The 26,831-nt window shown below is 42.7% G+C and overlaps 1 protein-coding gene across 1 annotated transcript in view; it reads left to right on the top strand.

Annotated features, from left to right (window-relative positions):
* The first annotated feature begins 636 nt into the window (after positions 1 to 636).
* Positions 637 to 26,831, top strand: part of LOC126260166 (transmembrane protein 229B-like) — a 227,188-nt gene continuing 200,993 nt past the window's right edge. The window contains exon 1 of the mRNA XM_049957429.1: positions 637 to 724. The gene's annotated coding sequence lies outside the window, so the exon portion shown is untranslated. The remainder of the gene's footprint in view (positions 725 to 26,831) is intronic.

Raw genomic sequence — 26,831 nt, 5'->3', positions numbered from 1 at the left:
CCACGCATTATGGTGGTACAATCACAATTCATCACATTTCTCGAGTGGATCATTGTGGGTTAATGCATTTCTTCATCAAATCCCAAATGTCTTCCTAAACGTGGATTGTCACTGACGTCAAAAAACTCTTCCTTAAAACGAGGAAACCGCTTCTTTGACGTGCTCTCTCCAATGGCATTACCCCTATGCCAGTGTTGATAATGGCAAATGTTTCTGGCTACCTCTGCTGCTGTCAGTACTCTATTGAACTGTTGGAAACTTTCCGATTTCTTCGCTTGGTACTCCATTTTGTAGCGTCCATAACTCTACACACTGCCTGCAAATAACAAACCGACGGTCTGTTAACTCATATAGCAACACCGAACTACAAATAAAAAATGACAGGTGATAATAAACCCATAGCAACTGGAAAGTAAATACGCTACGAACCTATGAACCAACCGAATACGTTACTACACGGCTGATTTTTGAATAGTTCTCCGTTGTGAACAGAGATCACTGGCTGCGAAACATCGAGTTACAATACAAGTAGCAGAACAAAACACTGTCGCCCGTTCCAACTACGCGCGAACAGCGAGTGGCGCTCGCGTCGGCCAGCTGGTCGCCGGCAGAGCCACCAAGCGGCCGTCGCCGCGGTCGGCATCATGGCGTCGCAGCGCGGCGTGCGGGCGGAGCGACACTGCTGCGGTGGCCTCAGCCGTCGCCACGGCCGCTGACTGCTCAGGTAGGTGCCGAGTGCGCATGTGCCACAAGCGATCTCGCCGGCAAAGCGTGGTCTCTCGCGGAAATAGCTCACGTGTGTGGTACTCGCCCGTTCTCGGCCAGGTAGCACCCGCCGCGCCGCTGAAACAGTAGCAGGTGCGGCTCATTGATTGCTGCCGTGGCCCTGCGAACTGGTGAGGAAGCCGACGACATGACGGCACAGCAGCCCCGACCGTGGCGTTCTCTGATAATATAGAAACGCACGATGTTAACTGCCATGTTCACAGACTCTGGTTCCTTCTGATAATACAGTATCCTACCCCTAAAAATAAAAACAAAACAGTGAAAGTAGTCTAGAAACTTTGGAACAAGCATGTCGGAAACCCATTACAGCAAACCTCATTTACAATCGTTAAAACTGATTTTTTCATATCTGTAAAACACTTCAGTAGCGGAGTATGTGTTTAAGTAGGAAATAATATTTTGTCGCCATTATTTTTTTTCTATTCCTACGGAATGAAATAAAAGGTAAAATCTACAGTGTTTCACGCAATGATGTTAGCAATTGCTTAAATAACAGGAATAACAAAAATATTAAAAATAACAGTAATAATACATCAGCATAAAATGTTAACTTCAAATTATTAGTAATGACAAAGAATAGAGGAAGAGGCCGCCACGGCATAATGACGGGAAGCAAATGGAAAAATCAAAATCACCAAAAAACTATACATGGGAAGCAAGACACCTGAAAGAGTGTTTCAACTACATTGCCGCTTATACGAGTCCTAAAAAAAAGAATACTCCAAAAAAAACGCTAACTTTATTTGCAGCTGAAAAGTTATGAATTAGTACCTCTTAAGCTAATTTCGCAAAACAGCTGATACTGAACAGTAAGAAATTATCACGAGACAAAAAGAGAATGAGCTTCAGGACTGAATTACCTACGCAATAACCTGTCTGAAGAAAGTTTAATCTGTACCTGTCAGAAATATGTAGGTACCTCGTCAATACTTCATCGACATGAATTACACTGTACGCTTTTCGTCGATAATTTCTTATGTAATCCGCAATCTAAATACAGGGAAGGCGATAACTGAATGGACATACACGTCATTATTGTCCTATGTCTCACAGGTACTTCGGCAGATCAAGCGTACGTGAGGAATTTGAAAATATAACTGAGACGTTTCTCAAGTTCTTACCAATGTGCCAAAAGCAATTTACCTCGGATTGTCATTCTATGAAGATCACCGAATTAAAAATTTTTGCTTCTGTCTTTCAGCAAACGTAGTTCTTTCGTCAACGGCTTGGGCGAAAAGTAGAACTACTTCTTTGTTTTGAGCAACTAACTCCATACCAATCGCAATTTTCTCTTACATTTTCTTACTGTTTGAGCAAACAATAGTGAAAGTGATGTTCTATTTTCAATTGCCGATACTCAGTTGGTAGAGGAAAATAGATTCGTGTACTACCTAAAATAACTTTCTGTCAGAACATTTTCGCATCTATCATCATTTCACAGAGTTCGCAATCCTGTGCCTAAGTAGGCAAGAATTGTGTTGTTAGTTTCTTCGCTTCGCTATAAATCAATCGGCCAACGACGAATTCTACTGTCAGCAAATAGGGAAAAATGCCAGGGTTCAGCGTCCCGTCGAAGTCAAGATTCTTAGAAGCGATATAGCTTATTTATTTTTACATCTTACGGCAGTCAGTTTTGTCTACATAAAACAAAAGCTCCTATATGTCATTCTGAATTATTTTAACACGTCTGCTGATTTCTAATTTCTTCGTAGCCTCACTGTCAAAACTCAATAATCGGAAAATAGCAGTTTTACTAAATTAGCCGTAACAGCACTCTCCTGGTATAGTTAAGACAAACCACGGGATATTTAAATCATCAGTCAAGTACCTGAATGCTATATACTGGAGGTCGCTCTTCGAGAGGAACTAGATTCGAATAACGGTCATCTTTCGTGATTTTCGTTAACGTTTCAGGCCGACATAGCGTTACGGTGTTTTAAGTCAATATTGCATCCAACAATATCTGACTATGGTGTTTGCTGAACACTTTAGAGGATTTCTATTACTGCTTCTTACAAATGGACACACATAGCTACTGATGGTCTATTGGCCTGTTCCTTCTTCTCGTGAACCTCTTCCTTTACAGTACTCTCCACTGCGTGATTTATTTGCCCACTTAGTCATTAAAACCGATTATAAAGCATTACAGTTTAATCTGCTCCACGATGCATGTTTCATTTCCGTGCAATTCAGTACTTCAGACTTACATTAAGGGTTTTTCAGAAACCACTACACGTCTCTGGAAAACCTTTTTCGATTTTTGAAATATTCACGGTCGACTAATGCTCAATATGTCTTTAAATTGTTTAAGGTTCTAGTTTAACGGATGTCATCATGATTCTCTGTCAGTATTTGGTGTAACTCGGTTCTTTTCCTACACGCACCAACCTACTTCTGATATTTTCCTTGGTTCGTTCATTTTTCGCCATATTGATTCCTACACAGCATAGCGTTTTTCATTTCTTCTGATACTGCAAACCGACTTGGCTAACGCCAGTCTGAACTCAGATCATGTACGAATTTAAAGATCGAACAGACCTAATTATTGGGTTCCTGCACCCAAAATTTTTCTTAATCCAACATCGAGGTCGCAATCTGCTTTGTCGATATGAGGTCTCGAAAGCAATTACGCTGTTATCGTCTCCAGTCTTGAGGTTCAGCGGTTCTCTTTACACTATTGTATCATTTGACATCACCTCCATAACAGCTCTGTAATTACCTAATGTTATTCAGTCCTATAACGTTTCTAAGCCTTCATTCTTTCCCACGTCTATACCTCCCACGACCTTTTGCATTTCTTTTTGCCCCGCACTTTTATTCCGCTTGTAATATTATCCTTTCCTTCAAATTTTCAAACAAGTTAAACAACAGAGATTATTGCGCATCTGCCTGACGTCCTTACTGATATGACTTGGCTTTCTAGAGTTTTCACTTTCATTGCCCCTTTTAGTTTACCTGCACCCACAGTAAATTATTCTTCTGTGTATACTGTATTTATATTCCTCTCAAACCTTGAACATCTTGTTTTTCTTATATTGTCGAAAGCTTTTTCTAGGACTGTAAATATTACGAAAACACTCTTTACATACTTCTACTCAAGCACAAAAGGTGAACCAATGCTTTCTGTATACGTCGTCGTGTCGTCAGCTGTAAATCTGACGCACTTATGTTCACAGATGGAAGGAAGATTAGGGTTTATCGTCTGATCGACCGCGATTTCAGAAGACGTGGAACATACATTGGAATCTGGTGGCGTATGTACATGCATATCTTCAGTTTCATTTTCATACTGCCCATCGCGACGTTTGGCTTAAACGATTTAGGGAAACCACGAGAAACCTAAATTCGGATGGCCGAAAGAGGGTTTGAATCGGTGTCTTCCTGAATGAGAAGTCAGTGCTCTTACTACTACACCAACTCATTCGGTCGCTGATCAAGGCTTTCCGAGTTCTAACAATGACATACTACTGCTAATTAGTGGGAAATGACCGTGAAGACCATTGGCAGACTGAGATTTAATAGAAAATCCCTATGAAGTACAATCCTCCAAGGAAGATCACTCACAAAATTTGTGACAGCAGCTGACAATTTAAGTAATGGAAACGGAACACCACTGCCGCAGTTTCAAAGAATTTATTGTTCAGACGGCCAGTTTCAACGCTTCATCTTCAGGTCGTGTCTATGAAAAAACAACTTATGTTGTTAATGCCAGTGTGTAGTAACTTAATTGGTGTAAAAATAAGATACCACAACTACTTTAACATCGTAAAATTAACAAAACTCAACCAAAGTACCCCGTGAGTGTACACATAATTACAAAGAAAAGCTTTATATAATTTTTTTTACAGAAACCTAAGTCATAAAATGAATAAAAGTACATGAACATAAAGATACAGAGTAGAAAAATTTGTCATAGTAATCATACATGTGGTTATTAGCACATGTGGAGAAGACGGACCCTTCAAGGTAAATATCGGCATACTTTAAAACTATGTTGTTTTACACTCTTATCCATTTTGTGAGTCAAGTTTCTGTAAAAAAAATTAAAAACTTACGTATAAATATAAAGCCTTTCCACGTATTGATGTGTACCCTCACAGAGTACTTGGTTGAGTTTTGTTTCTTTTATGATGTCAAAGCAATTGTGGTATGTTATTTTTACATCACTTAAGTTATTAAACGCAAGCACTGTAACTATATAAGTTGTTTTTTGGTAAACAGGACCTGAAGATGACGCAAATGTAGCTTGTTTTGAAAATACGGCCGTGGTGTTCCGTTTCCGTTACGCAAAATCATTCGTTAGTCTTGACCGCTACCAAACTGGATAACGGAGGACATGTCGAAAATTCAACGAAGAGCTGTGCAGTCAGTCACGTGTGTGTGTGCAGCCAGCGTTGTAGTGTCACAGAGCATACAACACATTCAAACGGCTGACGCTGGAATGGACGCGCTGTGGATCTCGGAGAGCCTCTCCCACAAAATTCCAGGGGGCCTACATTCCAGTATGGTTCAAGAAACTCATTACTGCTTCCGACTCATATTGCGTGCAACGATCACGAGGGAAGAGTTAGAGAAATTTGACAGTGGACATAGCGACAGTGGCGATCACTAATCCCGTCTGTCATCCGTAAGTGTAACAAGGAGAGAGGAAAATTTTGTGGTGAGCCATGTGTCCTCTATTCCCATATCGTAGCTCACGGAGTACAGCTGTAGAAGTGTTATTGTCTGTGTTGTGAAAATTTTTGTCAGTTTTAGGGAGCTGTAAATTAGAAATTCTTGGACGAACTTTACACAGACTATTCAGCACACCGTTCGAATTAACGCATAAACGTGAAGCAAACTACAAAGACAAAGACATACGGCAGAACCACGCATTAATAAAAATCAAACTGAGAAAGAAGTGAAATAATACAATTACTGTATTCAGAAAGCCAGATTCCACAAAGTTACCGAAGCGGAGAATATACGAAGATCATTTCGTAATTCATGGCAACTATGTTATGTCGTGCGAACATGTGGCGTCGCTGTAATCGGACACTTTCAAATTCCCGCAACAAACAGTACCTAAATCAACCGACAGATTGCCACGGCTCGACACGAGTGCCTGAAACATTCAGTGTGAGCTCGGCCGTGCTAAAAGACGGATGTAAGCAGAGTGAAACAGCGAGCATACGTGAAAATTGCCTTTGTCGCCGGCAGAAACGCGACTCAGTGTCATGTGGAACTACGAACAGCTGTTGCTGACGGCGAAAACGTCCAGAATTGCTGGATAATGCAATCATACTGCATGATAATGCTACAGCCCACACTGCAGACGTCATCAAGAATTGTGTACTACGGTAGAGTTGGAGATCCGCCCCCACCCATCCTACTCAAATGACCCCCAATCCATTCCACTTCGAGCTCATTCCAGCTTTGCAAACAGGGCGGATATCCTCACAGCATTTCGGCACATGTGGTACAAAAAATGGTTCAAATGGCTCTAAGCACTATGGGACTTAACATCTGAGGTCATCAATCCCCTAGACTTTGAACTACTTCAGCCTAACTAACCTAGGGATATCACACACATCCATGTCCGATGCAGGATTAGAACCTGCGACCGTAGCAGCAGCGCGATTCCGGACTGAAGCGCCTTGATCCGCTCGGTCCCAGCGGCCGGCCACGGGGTACAAATTGATGACAATACTAATGGCATTCAACGCCTGCCCCATCGTCGGCAACGCTGTGTGGATCCACTGATGGACTATTTTGAAGGACAGTGATAGATTCTGATTCATTTTTGTTCCGTTTGTACTCATGCACAATGAATTTGCATAGACTTCCAATGTGCGAATTTCATTTCGCCCTTGTGTCGAACTCATGTAATGGAACCCTATTGTATGTTCGCATTTACATACAAAGCGCCTTACCGGTTCAACGCACCTGGTGGGATTACCATGTTGTCGCATTATCGTAAGATATACTATAGTTGAGATTTTCACTCTGCAGCGGAGTGTGCGCTGATATGAAACTTCCTGGCAGATTAAAACTGTGTGCCCGACCGAGACTCGAACTCGGGACCTTTGCCTTTCGCGGGCAAGAGTTCGAGTCTCGGTCGGGCACACAGTTTTAATCTGCCAGGAAGTTTTATACTATAGTTGTTCATAACTTATGAACTGACTATCTTCTTAGGATAAATTTCATGAAGCGGATAAAAGTCTATCGCGTGACAAATTTACCTAGATTAGAAGAAGACTTTGCTGTAATATATATATATATATATATATATATATATATATATATATAATAAGTGAGACGACGACGTGGACAAAAAGGGAGAAGAATGACTTCGAAGCATTCGCACTGGTACGTCGAAAACAAAACGTGCGAAGAAACAAAGGAAATGCAGCAAAAGACCCTGTTAGCAGTTGTACGAGAAAAATTAACGAGACACCGTAATACCATGGTATTAATATATCCGAACGGCAGTGTTCGAACCGGAAGCAATAATAGAGAGGAAAGTTGCAGAGAAACACAATTATAGAAATGAGTAATATGGTTTATTAAAGAAGTGTGGATGCAGGCAATATGAAGAGACTGGCGAGGTATAGATTGTTCAAATGGTTCAAATGGCTCTGAGCACTATGGAACTCAACTTCTGAGGTCATAAGTCCCCTAGAACTTAGAACTACTTAAACCTAACTAACCTAAGTACATCACACACATCCATGCCTGAGGCAGGATTCGAACCTGCGACCGTAGCGGTCACGCGGTTCCAGACTATAGCGCGTAGAACCGCTCGGCCACCCCGGCCGGCGCTATAGATTGTAATAGGGTTTGTCAGTCTGATGAAGAGGCTAACCATTACCAGTACAAGGGAGATATTTAGCACTCATGTTCGACAAACAAACAAATCCAGTTTAACAATACATAGTAAGCGACTGATATAAAAGAAACGCATTGCTTTGCAGCAAACACTCGTTGTAAGACAACGCTTATGAAAACTGTCAAATGGTTCAAATGGCTCTGAGCACTATGGGACTTAACATCTATGGTCATCAGTCCCCTAGAACTTAGAACTACTTAAACCTAACTAACCTAATGACATCACACTACACCCAGTCATCACGAGGCAGAGAAAATCCCTGACCCCGCCGGGAATCGAACCCGGGAACCCGGGCGCGGGGAAAACTGTCAATGGCACGCTTCGGCATTTTCATTTAAAATGTGAACACTTCTCCTTATACACTCTTACTGTTCTCGAAGTGCTGTTGTCCATTTCAAAGCGGTTCATTTTGCTGACGTGAAATATGCAGTACTGTTAATGAGAGTTTGAAATAATACAAAGGTTTCACGAGCATGAATGGCGTCTACACATTATTTAAACTACTACGAAGATACAATTAAATATTTAAAGTAAATAAGATGTTGTTCCATACAAAAAAACGTATTCTATCAACTCAGTCTGTACTGTCTTAAGAGTTTGCATACATTTGACATAAATTAAAGAAATTTTGAATATTTATCTAAGAAGTTTATTTAGTATCTTGTAGTTATGTATGTCTTTGGTAGTCGATTCATCATGCGAACGAGCTTGAGAAGATAATTTATGTACACTGAAGAGCCAAAGAAACTGGTATAACTGCCTAATATCGTGTAGTCGTGTAGGCAAGCATGCAGAAGCGCCGCAGCACGACGTGATATGGACTCTACTAATGTCTAAAGTAGCACTGGAGGGAATTGACACCATGAAGCCTGCAGGGCTGTCCATAAATCCGTAAGAGTGCGAGGGGGTGGAGATGTCTTCTGGACAGCACGTTGCAAGGCATCCAACATACGCTCGATAACGTTCATGTCTGGGGAGTTTGGTAGCCAATGGAAGTGCTCAACTCAGAAGAGTGTTCCCGGAGCAACTCTGTAGCAATTCTGGACGTGTGGGGTGTGGCATTGTACTACTGGAATTGCCCAAGTCCGTCGGAATGCACAGTGGACATGAATGGATGCAGGTGATCAGACAGGATACGTACGTACGTGTCACCTGTCAGGGTCGTATCTAGACGTATCAGGGGTCCCATATCACTCCAACTGCACACACGTCATACCATTACAGAGACTCCACCAGCTTGAACGGTCTCCTGCTGACTTGCAGGGTCCATGGATTCATGATGTTGTCTCCATACCCGTACACGTCCATCCGCTCGATACAATTTGAAACGAGACTCGTCCGACCACGCAACGTGTTTCCAGTGATCAACAGACTCCACCAGCTTGAACGATCTCCTGCTGACTTGCAGGGTCCATGGATTCATGATGTTGTCTCCATACCCGTACACGTCCATCCGCTCGATACAATTTGAAACGAGACTCGTCCGACCACGCCACATGTTTCCAGTGATCAACAGTCCAATGTCGATGTTAACGAGCCCAGGCGAGTCGTAAAGCTTTGTGTCGTGCAGTCATGAAGGGTACATAAATGGGCCCTCGGCTCCGAAAGCCGATATCGATGATGTTTCGTTGAATGGTTCATACGCTCATACTTGTTGATGGCCCAGCACTGAAATCTGCAGCAAGCTGCGGAAGAGTTGCACTCCTGTCAGGTTGAACGATTCTCTTCAGTCGTCGTCGGTCCCGTTCTTGTATGATCTTTTTCCGGCCGCAACGATGTCGGAGATGTTGTGTTTCACCGGACACCTGATATTTACGGTACAGTTGTGAAATGGTAGTTCGGGAAAATCCCCACTTCGTCGCTACTCGGAGATGCTGTGTCCCATCGCTCGTGCCCGATTATAACACCAAGTTCGAACCTTTTAACAGCTGCTGCGGAAGATGGCCACGCAAACAAACGAATTTATTATTGCTTATATTTCACAAAATACAGGGCGATCAGAAACAGTTTGAAAAGCTTGCACGGGTATTGCAGGGCAGCTTGTGCTAATAAATACTTGTTAAGAAAAAATTCTATACGTTGCACCGTTTCCGAGTTAATTAGCATGAAGTTAGCAAATCAGGCGGTTGTTTGATCCAATTCGAGCGCCCCTCTAGAGACGGTGTCGTCAGACACATTCTTCATTTTGTTTCCTAACACCAAGTAAGAGAGCGATGCAAAAACTGGACATGGAACGGTAGAATGGCTGGAACCCGCGCCAATGGCTAAGCAATCTCTTGCACTGTCGTCTACCGTATGATAACAACCGCCACTAATTGCATCCTGTCGGCCGCTTGAATTTTCGCTTGCAACGGCCTGATTAGCTAAGTACAATGTTAATTAACTCGGAAACGGCGGAAAGTATGGAACTGTTTCTACAACAACTATTTCTCAGCACAACCTACCCTGCAACAACCTTTTGAGACAGTTTCTGGCCACCCTGATATTTGTTCCGTATCACATTCAGATTCACTATAGTTATCCTTTACAAAACTTATCAAGTCTCAGTCATACCAGCTGTATATAGGATCACTTTCCTGTCTCCTAGTTATTACTTTAGAACAAAAGAAACATTTTTCGGGAAGTAACTCCAAGCAGACGCCTTGTGTGATAGTTCAATGTTTATGGTAACAAAAATTGTACCATCACAGAAGGCGACTGTGATGGGTAAATTTTTTACGAAATAAGTGAAACCAGTTGCTTTTTGGGATGGCGCAGTTTTATGGTAAAACAAAAATTAATAATGTTTGACGCCATAGCGGAACAACCGCGTTCATATTTAATACTACAACAGTCTAAATCGCCATCTTCAGATCAAAAGTTCTTTCATGACGTGTGGAGCCGCTTTACGAAGCTGCTGTGCGTATCAAAAAGTAGCAGCTGCCAAGGTTGAGCCGGATATGATACCGAGAATTATTACATTCAGAACAAGTCTTGAGCAAGCTCCGAGGATAAGTCGCTGTGACCCACATCGGCGACAGTAGCACAATATCCCATACTTGACGTAACTCCTCTCTAATGTGTTGCATAATTTGCTCTAATCTTCTTCTTTCAGCGAATTGCTCAGTTCAGATTCTTGCCTTGCTTCTCAACCATTAAGCAACATTTTAAGTAGTCTGTGATTTAACATATGGCACCAAAGTGAACAGGAGAGCAAATGAAATGGCATGTACTCACAAACATGAATCCAACAGCACCCAGAATGTATGCGTTACCAAACCTTCACAAAGAAGGTATTCCAGTAACACCTGCAGTGTATTCAGTTTCAGCACATTGTCACACATTAGCTAAAGAGTTAGATTCAGAAATGTAAACTAAATTTCAACCAAAATTTTGAATACCTGAGTTTCTTGCATTTGCGAAACAATTAAAAGACGATCGTATTCCACTAGGGCTAAGCCAGCCTCATTTGATGTCAATGGCCTGTTTTCCAATATTCCTGCTGGAGACGCTACGGAAATTTTTCAACAGAATTGTTACGTAAAATCAGAACACATACAGTGGAAACAGAGGATATTAGATCAGCAACTGAGACTTGTTTAGAGAAAAACTATTTCCAATTTCAACTGACACTGCACAGTCAGTCAGATGGGCTAGCAATTGGGTACCCACCGATCCCCTTATTGGCTAAAATGTTTATGGATAATTTTGAACGAACTTTTTTGAGCCTCTAAGTTGTAAAACACAATGCTGGACTTGATATGTGGATGATGTACCGTGCTTGTGGACAAACACGACCAGATAACTAAATAAACTTTTTCAACATTTAAATTCACACTACAGTAAAATTAAGTTTACAATGGAGTTGGGAGGGTGCTGTCAACTTTTTATACCTTTCATTGGCATTTTTAAGCAACAGCATTTATTTAAGATATATTGGATGGCAACCTCTAGAGACACAGCAATACTTGCCAATCTCAGCATACCATAACACACAGACAATGAAGCCTTCCACTCCATGATGCATCACCTACTATCTATACCACAAACCAAACTAGATTTCGCAGCCGAATTGAAAATAATTAAGGAAATAGCATACAGCAATGGTTAGAGTCTGACCTTCATTGCCGCGCGGGATTAGCCGAGCGGTTTAAGGCGCTGCAGTCATGGACTGTGCGGCTGGTTCCGGCGGAGGTTCGAGTCCTCCCTCGGGCATGGGTGTGTGTATTTGTCCTTAGGATAATTTAGGTTAAGTAGTGTGTAAACTTAGGGACTGATGAACTTAGCAGTTGAGTCCCATAAGATTTCACACACATTTGAACATTTGACCTTCATTTACGACATACTCAGTAAAAAGAAGTGACAGGATAACAGCACTTCTGTATCCTCCACAGAAAGCAGTAGACCATACTGGCAACACACAGCTCCACGTGCTATATGTAGCCAGCAGCCTAAAATCTAGGACATACATTCCAGCTTTTTATATATAAACACTATTCAACAGTAAAGCGAGACTGCACCTTTAGGACAGAGTGGAATGTAGCCAGCAGCCTAAAATCTAGGACATACATTCCAGCTTTTTATATATAAACACTATTCAACAGTAAAGCGAGACTGCACCTTTAGGACGGAGTGGAATTTATAGGATTTTCCTGCAGTCTGTGTGACAAATTACACTGGTGTCCAAAATTAAAGCAACAAACAAAAATTTTGCAAGATTGCGTTTATTTTGCCACAAAATAGTACCAACAGGTGATAGTAAATCAGAAACAATGTAAATAATACACAATGTAAACAGCTGCTATAAGTGTAAAGGCAGAAAAAAATTCTTCGTTTTTTTTCAAGTTAACGGATTTGCACACACATTTCGACAACACGTTAATGTGCTCAGTAAGCGGTGTGAACACCTCTGGCAGCAATATACAGGCCTGTCAACGACGGGGCATGCTGTGAATGATGTCATCAATCTCATTTTGAGGCAAAACACTTATTCTTCAAGCAGAGCTGCTTGGAAGTCTTGGAAAGTGGTTGATAAATGTTTATGTGATGCACCCCGTCTCCCTAGTGCATCCCCGGCACGCTCTATGGGATTCAAATCGGGAGAGCAAGCAGGCCACCTCATGCGTGCAATATCTTCCGTTTACAAGAAAACATTAGCCACCTGTGCTCTGTGAGGTCGAACATTATCGTCCATCTATGTCTAGGCACACAGGACACCGCAACAACCGCACATGAAGTCCCAAGATCTCGTCATGATACCTGACTGCACTTATGTCTTGCCGATTCACACGTACAATTTCATCAAGAGGTGTTCGAATGGTCAACGTTCACTCTACACGTTCTCTTCTGTGAAGACGCGTCACAGGCACACATACAGCAGGTCTCCGACAGCAAAAGCCACTCTGCCGAAGCCTTCTGTACACCGTTTGCCTCGGTACAACGCGTTCAGTGGATGCTGCGAGGTCAGATGCCGTTGCCGTGCTGTACTAAGGCGGGTACAATCGTGTCCCTACAGCCAAATAACGGTCCTACCTTTCTGATGTCACATGTGGTCGGTCCTACCCCGGTCTTCGGGACACAGATTCGGTCTCTATAAAGTCTCGCCAAAGCCGAGAAACAACAGAGCGATTCACATGGAGCCATAGGGCCACATTGGTTTGCGACTGTCCTGCTTCCACTCTCCACCGCAGAGAATCTGGTAGGCGTCTTCTCTGTACCATACAGCACCATCTGTGACTGTGTCTACAGCGATTGTGGATGTGGGACTACCCGACAAACACTACCCCGTGTGACAGATACCCTGACATCATAGCTGACGTGGTTGTCCGTTGACTGGAATGTCATCTTCAGTGGAGAAGACGATCGTACGAACATCTGTTGACTGTGTGATGAAATCGTGAGTTAGACACAGGATAGGGAAATCGCGGTTTGTTGCTTTAATTTTTGATACCAGTGCATATTTAGGTCAATCGGGTAGGGCTATAAATACTAGATTGACTGAACATGAAAGTCAATGGAGATTGAAACAGGAAGATTACGTCTTCGCTGGACGTGCTCTGAATGAATGTCTTTGTTATGGTGTTAAATGTGATGTTTTCTATAGGGGAACTAAAGACAGAAAACTATCAATAGTCGAAATTTTAGCTATTGAACAACAGTCAAAGAATCCCGACCTGTTCCTTGAAGACCAAACACGGTTCCAATTATTCACCCTTCCCAAAGTAGCAGCAGCCAGTTAATATTTCTCACACAGTTAGATAATATACTGTTATGAATGTTCCAAGCCCACATTTCCTAGACCCCTTTATCCTGTCTGCCCTCCCTTCCCCCTCCCCCCTTTTTCAGGCTGTTCATCACATCACATTCACCAGTTTGTCGATATAAAGTGGTAGTCTGTGCCATCACTCACTTGTACTTCCTACACTTTTAATCTTAGAGTATAAAGTAATATAAGATTTATTTGTTCTGCGTTGGCCGGCCGCTGTGGCCGAGCAGTTCTAGGCGCTTCAGTCTGGATCCGCGCGACCGCTACGGTCGCAGGTTCGAATCCTGCCTCGGGCATGGATGTTTGTAACGTCCTTAGGTTAGTTGGGTTTAAGCAGTTCTAAGTTCCAGGGGACTGATGACCTCAGATATTAAGTCCCATAGTGCTCAGAGCCATTTGAACCATTTGTTCAGCGTTGCTTTGGGAATTACACTATGCTTGTGTTTTTGTATCGATATATAGTCACAAAAGTTATATATCTTTGAAAAACAATCTTTGTAGAGCTCTGAACTCTCGCTCATGTTCTGTAGATTATCCTTTATAAAGCCAAAAGCCGCTTCATAACGACTAAATTAATATTACTGTGGAGCCGAAATAGTGCGTATTCAAGTTTTTAGTACTTAAACTTTCCCTATTCTCCGCACAGAGTGTTATACAAACTACGACAACAAAAGAACGAATGAAATGATTTCTAAAATTACATGTGATTTCAGTTATTTGGTACTTACTTACTACTCCTAAGCTAATAATCTGCAGTATCACCATTATTATCTGCCTCTCTCATAGATGTTTGCGGTCACTGCTTCATTTCTCCCTCTCTCATAGATGTTTGCTGTCATTGCTTCATTCATAACCATTAATTTAAACTTCGCTTTCTGCAGTCTAAGTGAAGATATTAAGAAGTGTGGATTCGAATATCTATACACTGACATGCCAGAACATTGAGATCACCAAACTAATAACCGGTGTGTCCATTTTCGGTACGAGTATCAGCGACGACGAGTCCTAGCATGGCAGCAATGAGGCAACTGGTAGATCGCTGGAGGGAGCTGTCACCACATCTGCACACACAAGATACCTAATTTCCGGAGGGGGCGATGAGCTCTGACGCCACATTCAGCCACATCCCAGATGAGTTCGATCGGGTTCAGATGTAGCGGGTTAAGGGGTCAGCACATCAATTGGAACTCGCCATTTTGTCCCTCGAACCACTCCATCACAGTCCTGGCTTTGTGAAATGGCACAGTATCTTACTGAAAAATGCCACTGACGTCGGAAAACATGATCGTCGGGGAGCAGTGTACGTGATCTGTAACCAGAGTGCGATACTCGTTAGCCGTGGTGGTGTCTTGCACGAGCTCCACTGGACCCATGGATGCCCACGTGAAAGTTCCCCTGAGCATAATGGAGCCACCGCCAACTTGTCTTTGTCCCGCAGTACAGGTGTCAAGGAGCTGTTCCCCTGGAAGACGACAGATTCGCGCCTTCTTATCGACATGATGAAAAAGGATCAGTATTCACCAGATCATGAAACGCTCGGCCACTGCGCTATCGTTCAGTGCCGATGGTCACTTGCCCATTTCAGTCGTAGTTGCTGCTGTCGTTGTGTTAACTTGGGCACATGCATGGATCATCGGCTGCGGAGGCCTATCGTAAGGAGTGTTCGGTGCACTTTGTGTCCAGACACACTTGAACTCTGCCCAGCATTAAAGTCTGCTGTTAGTTCCGCCACAGTTCGCCGCCTGTTCTGTTTTACTAGCTTATCCAGCCAACGGCGTCCGACATCTGTAACGAGAAGTGGACGCCCAACTGCACGTCAGAACATGGTTTCACCTTCACGTGTAGAAGACTCTCACGACAGCTCTTCTCGAACATCCGACAAGTTGTGCAGTTTCCGAAATGCTCGTGCCGATTCTCTGGGCCATCACAATCTGTCCTCCGTCAAACGCAGATAGATCGCATTTTCCCCATTCTACACACAGGTAGTGCTCGCTCGTACTACATGCACCGTGCATGTGTCCGACCAGGTTTCGCTGCTATTCCCTGCACGGGTTTATATCGACAGTAGGTTGCTGGTCGTAATGTTCTGGCTATGTTCTGGTTATAGCGACTGCTATAGTATGGTTGGCATCCGTTACCTTTCGCAACAATGCGCAGTCTGTACAGTTTTGAGAGGGAGATTGGTAAGGTTTTACCGCCTCGAAAATTAAAAAAAAAAAGTATATGTATCTACACTGCCTGACGAAGAAGCGCAGGAAGAAACGAAATGAAAGTTCAAGGATTCAAAGAGTGTGTGCCATTATTTCAGTGAGGACAAAATAGAGTCAAATTTACAAGAAACATGGCAGTATGAGCCCACGTATCAGTATGAAGTTGCGCCCGCTCAGCGGGTCACTGTGGCCGAGCGGTTCTAGGCGCTTCAGTGCGGAGCCGCGCTGCTGATACGGTCGCAGGTTCGAATCCTGCCTCGGGCATGGATGTGTGTGATGTCCTTAAATTAGTTAGGTTTAAGTAGTTCTAAGTCTAGAGGACTGATGACCTCAGATGCTAAGTCCCATAGTGCTCAGAGCCATTTGAACCTCTTTTTTTTCCGCCGTTGCCTGGATGCATGCAATGACTCGTTTGTGAGCGCCATGAACCCGTTTTATTCTCTCCTGAGGCAAGCTAGTTCACAGCTGTTATAACTGCTCCTAGATATCTTGGAAAATAACATTGGGACTGAACTGGTCACGCACATGTTCTATTGGAGACAGATTTGGGGATTTCGCTGGCTACAGGAGTACCTCAACATGACACAGACAGTTTACAGAGACATGTGGTGCTTGTGGACGAGTATTCTTCTGTGAAAAAATTTCGTCGCAATCTTTTCGAAAAAGAGGTGAGGACGCAGGATTTTAGTAACGGGCTGTTGTGGAGTCAAAATTCCCTCAGTCACTACCAGCTGTGACCTGAAGTCATAACCAACCATAAGCTTGTCGATTATGCTTGCTCTGAAGTTCCCATCCATTCCAAGGTTAGGGCCACCGTCCCCTTCGAATGTCCTACAAATGTGGATGCTGCACTATTCGACAAGCCGGCCAAATGGAGACCTCGAATTGAGACTCCTTCCAAAATTTGTCAGGTGCAGGCAACGCTAACACGAGTCCGCAGCAGTACGTGTCGTTCACAGTGATCACTCAACATCTGACACTGTTGACGTTCCTTACATTCCCCACCAGGACTGATAATAACATTAAACACGAGCAGCAGTATTGCACTCTCATGACCGTTCTAATTGTCACAGAGAAGAGCAGCTTATCGTTTACATGCCTGCCGATGATTTACACATATACGAAGTTACACTGACATCCGAGAATGTCTTCTGGGTGATTCATTTTGTTTTGTGAAGCAGTATATTTTTTTGTATATTGGGAAATACATACCACCAATCCTGATGCACTTTGAACCCCCCGCCCTCCCCTCCTTCCCCCGCACCCACATACAGGACTACATCCCGCAGTTAGAAGTGGAGTATCGTGCGCTAATCCGTTTTCTGGGACATGCAAGTCACCGAAGTTATATCCAGTTGAAAGATTTGTCCAGGCCACTAAGCCACATGAAATTATTATTATTCGTTTTCTGCATAATAACGCCTCAACAGTCCATTCTGATTTAGTGGGGAAAGTACAGGAAGAATGCACCATCACATAATACAGAGGTTAGATGGTGCAGGTGCTTCGAATGTTGTCAGATAGGCGCGAAGGAGGAAGAGCAAAGGGGAAGAACCTGTCTCGGTGAAGAACTGAAAATCGTAATAGGACGTCCCGGTGCTCGCAAACCAGCATATTACAAACGAGGCGATAGTGAAAACGGTAAAAACATCTCATGGCTCAGTTCTCAACATCTTGCGAGCCTTTTTGACATGACGAAGGTCGCTCCCCACTGCGTTCGAACTGAGGCAGCAATGAAAGTCCTTTAACACCCCAATTCAGACGACTTCATTATCTCTCTAACCACCAGAGACGAGTGCTATATGTCAATGTGACTCCGAGACAAATGATCGGTGCAATCAGTGGAAACATGAGGATTTACCACCGTCGACCCAACCATGATCGGAAAAAGTCATGCTGATTGTTTTTGGTTCAGGTATGCAGTGGTACCAACAGCTATGCTCGTAAGTTGCAAATCGTCACAGGAGCATACTACCGAAACCTCCTGCCGAGGTTGCGGGTGGATGTCAAGACATGGGAATTGCGGGAAGCTGTCCATCGGGGGTGGGGGGTTTGCTCCACAACAAACTTCCAGCGCCTTTTCTATATGACAGTCTCACATGCTGATTTTTCTTTTCTTTTCTTTTCTCTCTCTCTCTCTCTATCCCTTTTTTTCCCAGATCCTCATCATCGTCTTCTTCTGACAAGGCACCTGGTGACGTCGTCCTCTTTCCTCGGATAAAGATACCCCTCCGTTTTAGGCTTTTTTAGAATGAACCTTTGCTGAACAATCAAGGTCTCCGCCATCTCATTCATCGCCGGAGAAAAACGTGTTGCATTGAAGGACTAACATCATCACAATTTCATGGTAGCAGGTGATTCTTTTTTTCGAAGTAATAATTAAAACTATATCACTATTCCTAAATGCAGACGTCATGATAGAAAAATTAAATGTAATTACGTACCAAACCTATATAGAAGTTTCTCCGTTTATCCATGATTCCGTAGGAAGTATAAAGGTGAGGTACAGTATAACTTGTCAAGCCATCCCACCCTAGACTGCTCAAGTTAAATTAACTCTTTCGTGAATTATCGTAATGAATTGGAACTTAGGGCTTCCTCCTATCTGTTTTCTGCTTATCTCTCATAGATGTTGTCACTCAAAGCAGTTCTTGTAGTGCACTAGACTGTTCAGAAGGTGTAAGCACGCTACCCTTATTAAAACTGAACATGCGAATAGTTAATTTCCTTGAAATAAGTTCCGGGATGCCATTACGATGCATTTATTAGCGAACATTGTGAAACAGTAACATTTTTTTATATTTTGAAAAGATTCATCTCAAAAAGTCAATAAAATTCAGAGCATGGTGATACCGGCTATCACCTAAGAACAGATTTCAAGTACCTCCTATCGCCAACTGGCGAGATCGGAGCGCGTTTGAAATCTCCTGCTTACTTCATAGCTCATCTTACACCTTTGGTAATTTTACAATATTTCTAGTGAATTAACTGCTTAACTGTATAGCGATGTTGTGGTATTAAAAGCCTCACCACCTATAGGATCCTCCTAGTATTCACTTTGTCAGAAATGGGCGTTAATAATCAATATTTAGTAAAGAAAATTCTGAGTTTCGCGACAGAACGCTTATGGTGCCCCTACGTACAGACTGACAGGCAAGATTCGCTCTCAAGGATTGCATACTTCTCCCCACTCCCGTGATTCACTACTGTGCCGTGTGGTCACACGCCACCACTACCTTCGTGGTAGCTAGTAGCTTCCTACTCCCTGCCATTGTATTCTGCAGAGCTGCTTGAGACAGCGAATTACTTCTCCTATCTGCCGAGCTCTACTGACTGTAAAATTTATAAAACAAAATACACTCTAAAACAGGAGGCACCTCACAGTAGCCATTCCCGAATTATAGCACACGTCCACAATTACACGGATCAGCCAGAACATTATGAACACCGAACTACTACCGGTATAAACTCGTCCGGGCGATAGCAGCGTCACCAGGCGAGGAATGACTGCTCGTCAGACACACGCACGTAGCATGCTGTCCGTGCCTAGAAAGAGGAAGGCGCGATCAATCTGAGTCTGACCGAGGGCTTGGGCGTTCGAGGAGTGCTGTGGTGACTGTCTTCAACACGTGGCGAAACTAAGGTGAAACCACGTCCAGACGTCATGGTTTTAGGCGGCCACCCCCCATTACAGATGTCGGACGTCGTAAGCTGGGCAGACTGATAGAAAAAGACAGGCGGCGAACTGTTGCGAACTAACATCAGACTTTAATTCTAGACAAAGTTTGTTTGAACCGAAAGGCCGGCCAGTGTGACCGAGCGGTTCTAGGCGCTTCAGTCACGAACTGCTCAGAGCCTTTTTTTCCCACCGAAAACTCCTAACGATGGGCCTTCACAACTGACGATCCACGCATGTGCCAATGTTAGCACCACGACATTGGCAACTACGACTGAAATGGGCACGTGACCGTCGGCACTGGACGTTGGTGCGATGGCAGAGCGCTGCACAGTCTGATAAATCCCGATACCTTCTTCACCATGCTGATTGGAGGACCGAATCCGTCGTCTTCCAGGGGAACAGCTCCTTGATACCTGTACTGTGGGACGAAGACAGGCTGGCGGCGGCTCCATTATGTTGTGAGGAACATTCACTTGGATATCCAAGGGTCAAGTAGAGCTCGTGCAAGGCACCATGATGGCTAAGGAGTATCGTACTGTGGTTGGAGACTATGTACACCCCTCCACGACAATTACGTTTCCCGACGGGAGTTTCATTTTTAAGTAAGATAATGCGCCGTGTCACAAGACCAGGAGTGTGAAGGAGTGGTCGAGGAACGCAGTGGCGAGTTTCAGTTGATGTGCTGGCCTAATGGCTCTAAGCGCTATGGGACTTAACAACTTAGGTCATCAGTCCCCTAGACTTAGAACTACTTAAACCTAACTAACCTAAGGACATCACACACATCCATGCACGAGGCAGGATTCGAACCTGCGACCGTAGCAGCAGCGCGGTTCCGGACTGAAGCGCCTAGAACCACTCGGCCACGGCGGCCGGCGATGTGCTGGCCTCCCAACTCGCCACATTCAATCCCGATCGAACACTTCTGGGATGTAATTGAATGTGGCATCAGAGGTCATCGACCCCTCCACGGAATTTTCGGTTAGGTGACTCGTGTGTGCAGGTGTGGTGCAAACTCCCTCCGGCGACCTACCATGGCCTCATTGCTTCTATACCACGACGCGTCGCCGCTGTTATCCGTGCCAAAGGTGAACATACCGGCTGTTAAGTAGATGGTCATAATGTTCTGCCTGATCAATCTATACAGCAGCGATAGGAAATAATGCTAATTTCAAATCAAAATCATGACGATTACTGATTGTGATGTGTGATCTAAGCTATTATTCAATGCAAAAAGCTACTAAAGCTTTATCTTCAAACGTAAGAGGGCCTCGTGTTACATTGGAAAAATACGGTCCTTTGCACAACATTAATCCTTTGCTCAATCCCACAACACGGAGGTATTCACATCATCGCAGCAGGATTTTCAGAGTGCGAGTCTCAGCCCATGCTAACTTACCATATAAACTGAGTACCGAAGTACCCTAATTTGTAGGTTTGAGCAAACTGTATTTTCACCAACTTAAATTATGTAAAAACCATTTAAGAAAGCTAAATAAATGTCAATAACGGAAGTTTTTCCGAAGGTCTTAATCCACTTTTTAATACAAGAGGCAGACAGCACTGGTCGATTTCGATTAATTCGAAAGTGGGCGCGGAAGCCCATTCCTGCACGAAAAAGCTACTGTTTTGGTAAAACGCGCGATGTTGCGTTTCCATCGCTCCGTTGCTTTTGAATGCTAGCGCGACGGGAACATGGCAGACTGCATCCTCACCATCTTCCATCAACAGAGCGCGATTCCCGCACCTTTCAAACTAGCTCTTCGCTCTGCCGCACCCTGTACTTCTCCAGATATTGGCACACGACAATAGCTTTTCCGTAACGCATCCATAAAAAGAAGTCAAGTATTACGTACAGAGTGTAAGAAAATAACCCCGACATATTTTGAACGGTAGTAGCTGACATTTTAGATGGCGATAAGTTTGGCTTTAGGAAAGCCAAGTGCGCCAGAGGCAGTTCTGACGTTGCGGTTGATAATGGAAGAAAGACTGAAGAAAAGTGAAGACACGTTCATAAGGCTTGTCGAATTGCAAAAAGCGTTCGACAATGTCAAATGGTGCAAGATGTTCGAAAACTGAGAAAAATGGGGAAAAGTTTCAGGAAAGGCAGGTGATATACAGTATATACAAGAACCAAGACTGGAAGACCAAGAAAGAAGTGCTCGAGTTAAAAAGGATGAAATAAAGTGATGTAGTCTTTCGCGCCTCCTATTCAGTCTGCACGTCGAAGAAGTAATGATGGAAATAAAAGAAAAGATCAAGAGTGGGATTAACATCCTAGGTGAAAGGATATCAGTGTTCAGAATCGATACCCTCAGTGAAAGAGAAGACGAATTACAGGAGGTATTGAGTGGAATGACAGTATAATGAGTACAGAACAGAAATGAGAACAGCGAGAAACTTAACATCATAACTGGTGATCACAAAGTAGGTGAATTTAAGGAATTCTGCTACCTAGGCGGCAAAATAACCCACTACGGACAGAGCAAGAAGGACATAAAAATCAGACCAGCACTGGCAGAAAGTGAATTCCTGGCCAGAGGAAGTCTACATAGGTCTTCATTTGAGGAAGAAATTTCTGAGAATATACATTTGGAGCACTGCATAATATGGCAGAGTGAGACATGGACTGTGGGAAAACCGGAACAGAAGAGAATCGAAGCGTTAGAATGTGATGCGGCGGAAGAACGTTGAAAATAATGTGGATTGATAAGGTAAGGAATGAGGAGTTTCTCGACAGTCGGCGAGGAAAGGAATATATAAAACACACTGCCAAGGAGAAGGGACACGATTTTAGGACATTCGTTAAGACATTAGCGAATAACTTCCGTGGTACTGGAGGGAGCTGCAGAGGGTAAAAGCCGTGGAGGAAAACAGACTAGAATATATGCTGCAAATAATTAAGGAAGTAGGTTGTAAGTGCTGCTCTGAGATGAAAAGGCTGGAACAGGAGAGGAATTTGTGGTGGGCCACAAGACTGATGACTCAAAAAAAAATGAGGATAGGAACCAATGTCCGGATGCGATCCAATGACACTACAAGACGTCGAAGCCACAGTGACAAACTCCTACCGCTAGGCCATCCCCTTGGCAGCAAACGTGAAGTTGAACGCTTGTAGATCGCTAGAGGAACTTCTCGTAAAGAGCCTGTCAACATCTCGGAATTTAGATGGCGTCAACGCATCTATGCCTGTCGTAACAACAGAGCCTGCAGTTTTTACAGTCATCCCAAATATATACAGTTTTTTCGATCATTCCTGGCATTTACAGTGATGGAACAATATGTTAATCACAAATCGTTTCTTCAGAGTCTTCTTTCTTTCGTTTCATCGGTTTCCCGTTTCTATTGATACCGTAGCCCCGTTCTTAATGTCGGCGCACCTGACATACCATTTTTGTTTTGTTAGTCATCAGTCTTCTGACTGGTGTGATGCGGCCCACCACGAATTCTTCTCCTGTGCCAGCCTTTTCATCTCAGAGTAGCACCCGCAGCCTCCGTGCTCAATTATTTGCTGGATGTATTCCAGTCTCTGTTTTCCTCTACAGTTTTCACGCTATGCAGCTCTCTCTAGTACCATGGAAATTTTCCCTGCGTGTCTTAAAAAATGTTCTATCATCTTGTCCCTTCTTCTCGGCAGTGTGTTCCATATATAGCTTTCCTCACCAGTTCTTCCGAAAACCTCCTTATTCCTTACCTTCAAAAGAAATAACTTCCAAAAGAAATAACTTCCATAATAAAATCTTTAAAAACAAAGCATTCTAGTGGTTACGATGAAATATCAACAAAGTTAATTAAGGCATGTTCTTGTGAGTTTAGTACAATTCTAAGTTACTTGTGTAACCAGTCAATTATAACTGGGACATTTCCTGACTGCCTAAAATATGCAGATGTTAATCCTCTATTCAGGAAAGGGTATAAAGAGATACCATCAAACTACAGACCGATTTCACTTTTGCCAGCATTCTCAAAAATTTTAGAAAAAGTAATGTACAGGCAGCTTCTCAACCATCTCACCACATATAGCACATTATCAAGAACACAGTTTGGATTTCTGAAGGATTCTGGTATCGAGAAGGCTATTTACACCTACAGTGAAAATGTACTTAATTCATTAAATAACAAATTACAAGCAGCAGGTATTTTCTGTGATTTGTCAAAGGCATTTGATTGTTTGAATCACAACATCCTTTTAAATAAATTAGAATTCTATGGTGTCATGGGCAGTGCTGCAAAATGGTTCCAGTCATACCTTGCTAACAGGAAACAAAGGGTGTCAGTGCAAGGAACTAGTGAATTAAGTCATCAGTCATCATCAGAATGGGAAGAAATTACATGTGGTGTCCCACAAGGATCCATCTTAGGGCCATTGCTTTTTCTTGCCTACATTAATGATCTCTCATCAGTTACACTGCCAGAAGCAGAGTTCGCTTTGTTTGCAGATGACACAAGTATTGCAATAAATAGTATGTCGAGTGTAGTTCTAGAAAGATCTGCTAATGATATTTTCATGGATATTAATAAATGGTTTAAAGCCAACTCACTGACATTAAACTTCGAAAAGACTCACTATACGCAATTCAGAAACTGTAAGAGGTTTCCACCCAGCATATGCATAAAGTATGAAGAAGAGCAGATAGAAGAGGTTGACTGTCTTAAATTCCAAGGATTACAACCTGATAATAAATTCAGTTGGGTGGAGCACACCACAGAACTGCAGAAATGCTTTAACAAATCTGTATTTGCAATTCGAATGTTAGCAGACATAGACGACATAAAAATGAAAAACTTGCATATTTTGCCTACATTCATTCCATAATGTCATATGGTATAATATTTTGGGGTAACTCTTCAAGTCAAACAAAAGTTTTCAGAGTCCAAAAGCGTGTAATATATATTATTTGTGGAGTAAAATCACAGACGTCCTGTAGAAACCTCTTCAAAGAACTGGGTATACTAACTACTGCCTCTCGATATATTTACTCCTTAATGAAATTTGTCCTAAATAATATATCTCTTTTTACAACAAACAGCTCAGTTCATACATACATTACCAGGAACAAAAATGATCTGCACAAGAACTTAAAAGCACTTACTTTAGTTCAAAAATGGGTCCACTACTCAGGAACATTCATCTTCAATAATTTGCCAGCAAACATAAAAAATTTAGTTAAATGAAGATCAGTTTAAAAGGAGCCTGAAAGACTTACTAGTGACCAACTCCTTCTACTCCATTGACGAAATTCTTAATAGAAACAAATGATGCATTGTATATACTCATACTACTAGTATTGTTATTTTAGCTTAAAGAAAAAAAAAATGATGTATTATATATACTCAAACTATTAGTATTGTTATTTCAGCTAAAAAAAATGACAAGTTCCACATCCACGAGGATCTCCTCAGCATGAATCGATGGAACGAAAAACCTAATCTAATCTGATCTCCTAATTTTCAACATTCTTCTGAAGCACCACATCTCAAACGCTTCGATTCTCTTCCGTTCTGGTTTTCCCACAGTCCATGTCTATCTGTCATACTATGCTGTGCTCCAAATGTATATTCTCAGAAATTTCTGCCTATAATGAAGACCTGTGTTTCATGCTAATTGACTTCACTTGGCCAGGAACGCCCTTTTTGCCAGTGCTAGTCTGCTTTTTATGTCCTCCTTGCTATGTCCATAATGGATTATTTTGCTGCCTAGGTGGCAGAATTCGTTAACTTCACTAGGTTTTTGATCACCAGTTATGATGTCAAGTTTCTCGCTGTTCTCATTTCTGCTACTGCTTATTACTTTCGTCTTTCTTTGATTTACTCTCAATCCATATTCTGTGCTCATTAGACTGTTCATTCTATTCAACACCTCCAGTAATTCTCATTCACTTTCATTCAGGATGGCAACATCATTAGCGAATCTTAACACTGATATCCTCTCATGCTGAATTTTAATCCCTCTCTTGAACCTTTCTGTTATTTTCTTAATTGCTTCTTCGACATATAGATTGAACAGCAGCGGCGAAATAATACGTCCCTTTCTTACACCATTCTTAATAGGAGCATTTAGTTTTCGGTTTTCCGCTCTTACTGCTCCTTCTTGGTTCTTGTACGTAGCGTATATCACCCGTCTTTCCCTTAAGCTTACCTCTATTTTTGTCACGATTTCGAACATCTTGCACCATTTGACATTACAGAAGGCGCTTTTACCAGCTCGACAGATTCTATGAGCGTGTCCTGATTTCTCTTCAGTCTTCTTTCTATTATCAACTGAAAGGTCAGAACTGCGTGCCTGGTGCCTTTGGATTTCGTAAAGCCAGGCTAATCGTCAGCTAACAGTAAGTGAATGAATTGAATTACCCTGGGAAGGTGCCCTGTGTGTTAGCACAGAAGAGACAAAGTTAATTTTGCGTTACGTTTTGAATGACGTCGTGTTTATGCGAATGGAACTCGTTTTTGAATAGGTCTTGAGCAGAGGAAGCGTACTATCGAATAAAAATATAAGATGCTATTTTAAAATGATGTATTGTTGTTCATATGCTCGTAACGAACAAAGCTACAAGAAAGATCAATCTTGCTGATGAATGTACCCCAGGTAGCGAAACAGCTTGACAATAAGTTGTTGAGGTGATCAAGATTAATGGGACACCCTGTATGTGTGGCAAACTACGCTGAGCGGCATGTCGACAGCTTCTGTTCAACAGGAGATCCGTTCTTCTTGAAAATTTGCTTCTTCTAGCAAGCAGTCAGTATCTGTTTAAGATTGCAGTGCGTTTTTCGCTATACCGGGTGATTCAGTTGCCCCTGCCTATCGGCTTAATGCAACCCACAACACCTTCAAAAACCATGCATGATATTTTCATATTTTCTCGCTCGCTATGTGCAAACTATTCTTCCTGCAGAAAAAAGTGGTTAAGTTTTGCACTGAGATACGTTTCCACCGAAGACCACTAAAAAAAAACGAGTCTGAAGGTCGTTTTTATATGTTTCTCTTGAATAATTCGAAAACTTTGGCCTCTAGGGAAAATGTATACCAGTGCAAAATTTAACTAC

This window comes from Schistocerca nitens, chromosome 5, assembly GCF_023898315.1.
Source record: "Schistocerca nitens isolate TAMUIC-IGC-003100 chromosome 5, iqSchNite1.1, whole genome shotgun sequence".
Lineage (NCBI taxonomy): Eukaryota > Metazoa > Arthropoda > Insecta > Orthoptera > Acrididae > Schistocerca > Schistocerca nitens.
Note: the sequence above shows the minus strand (reverse complement) of the source record. Positions and strands in the feature narration are given on the sequence as shown.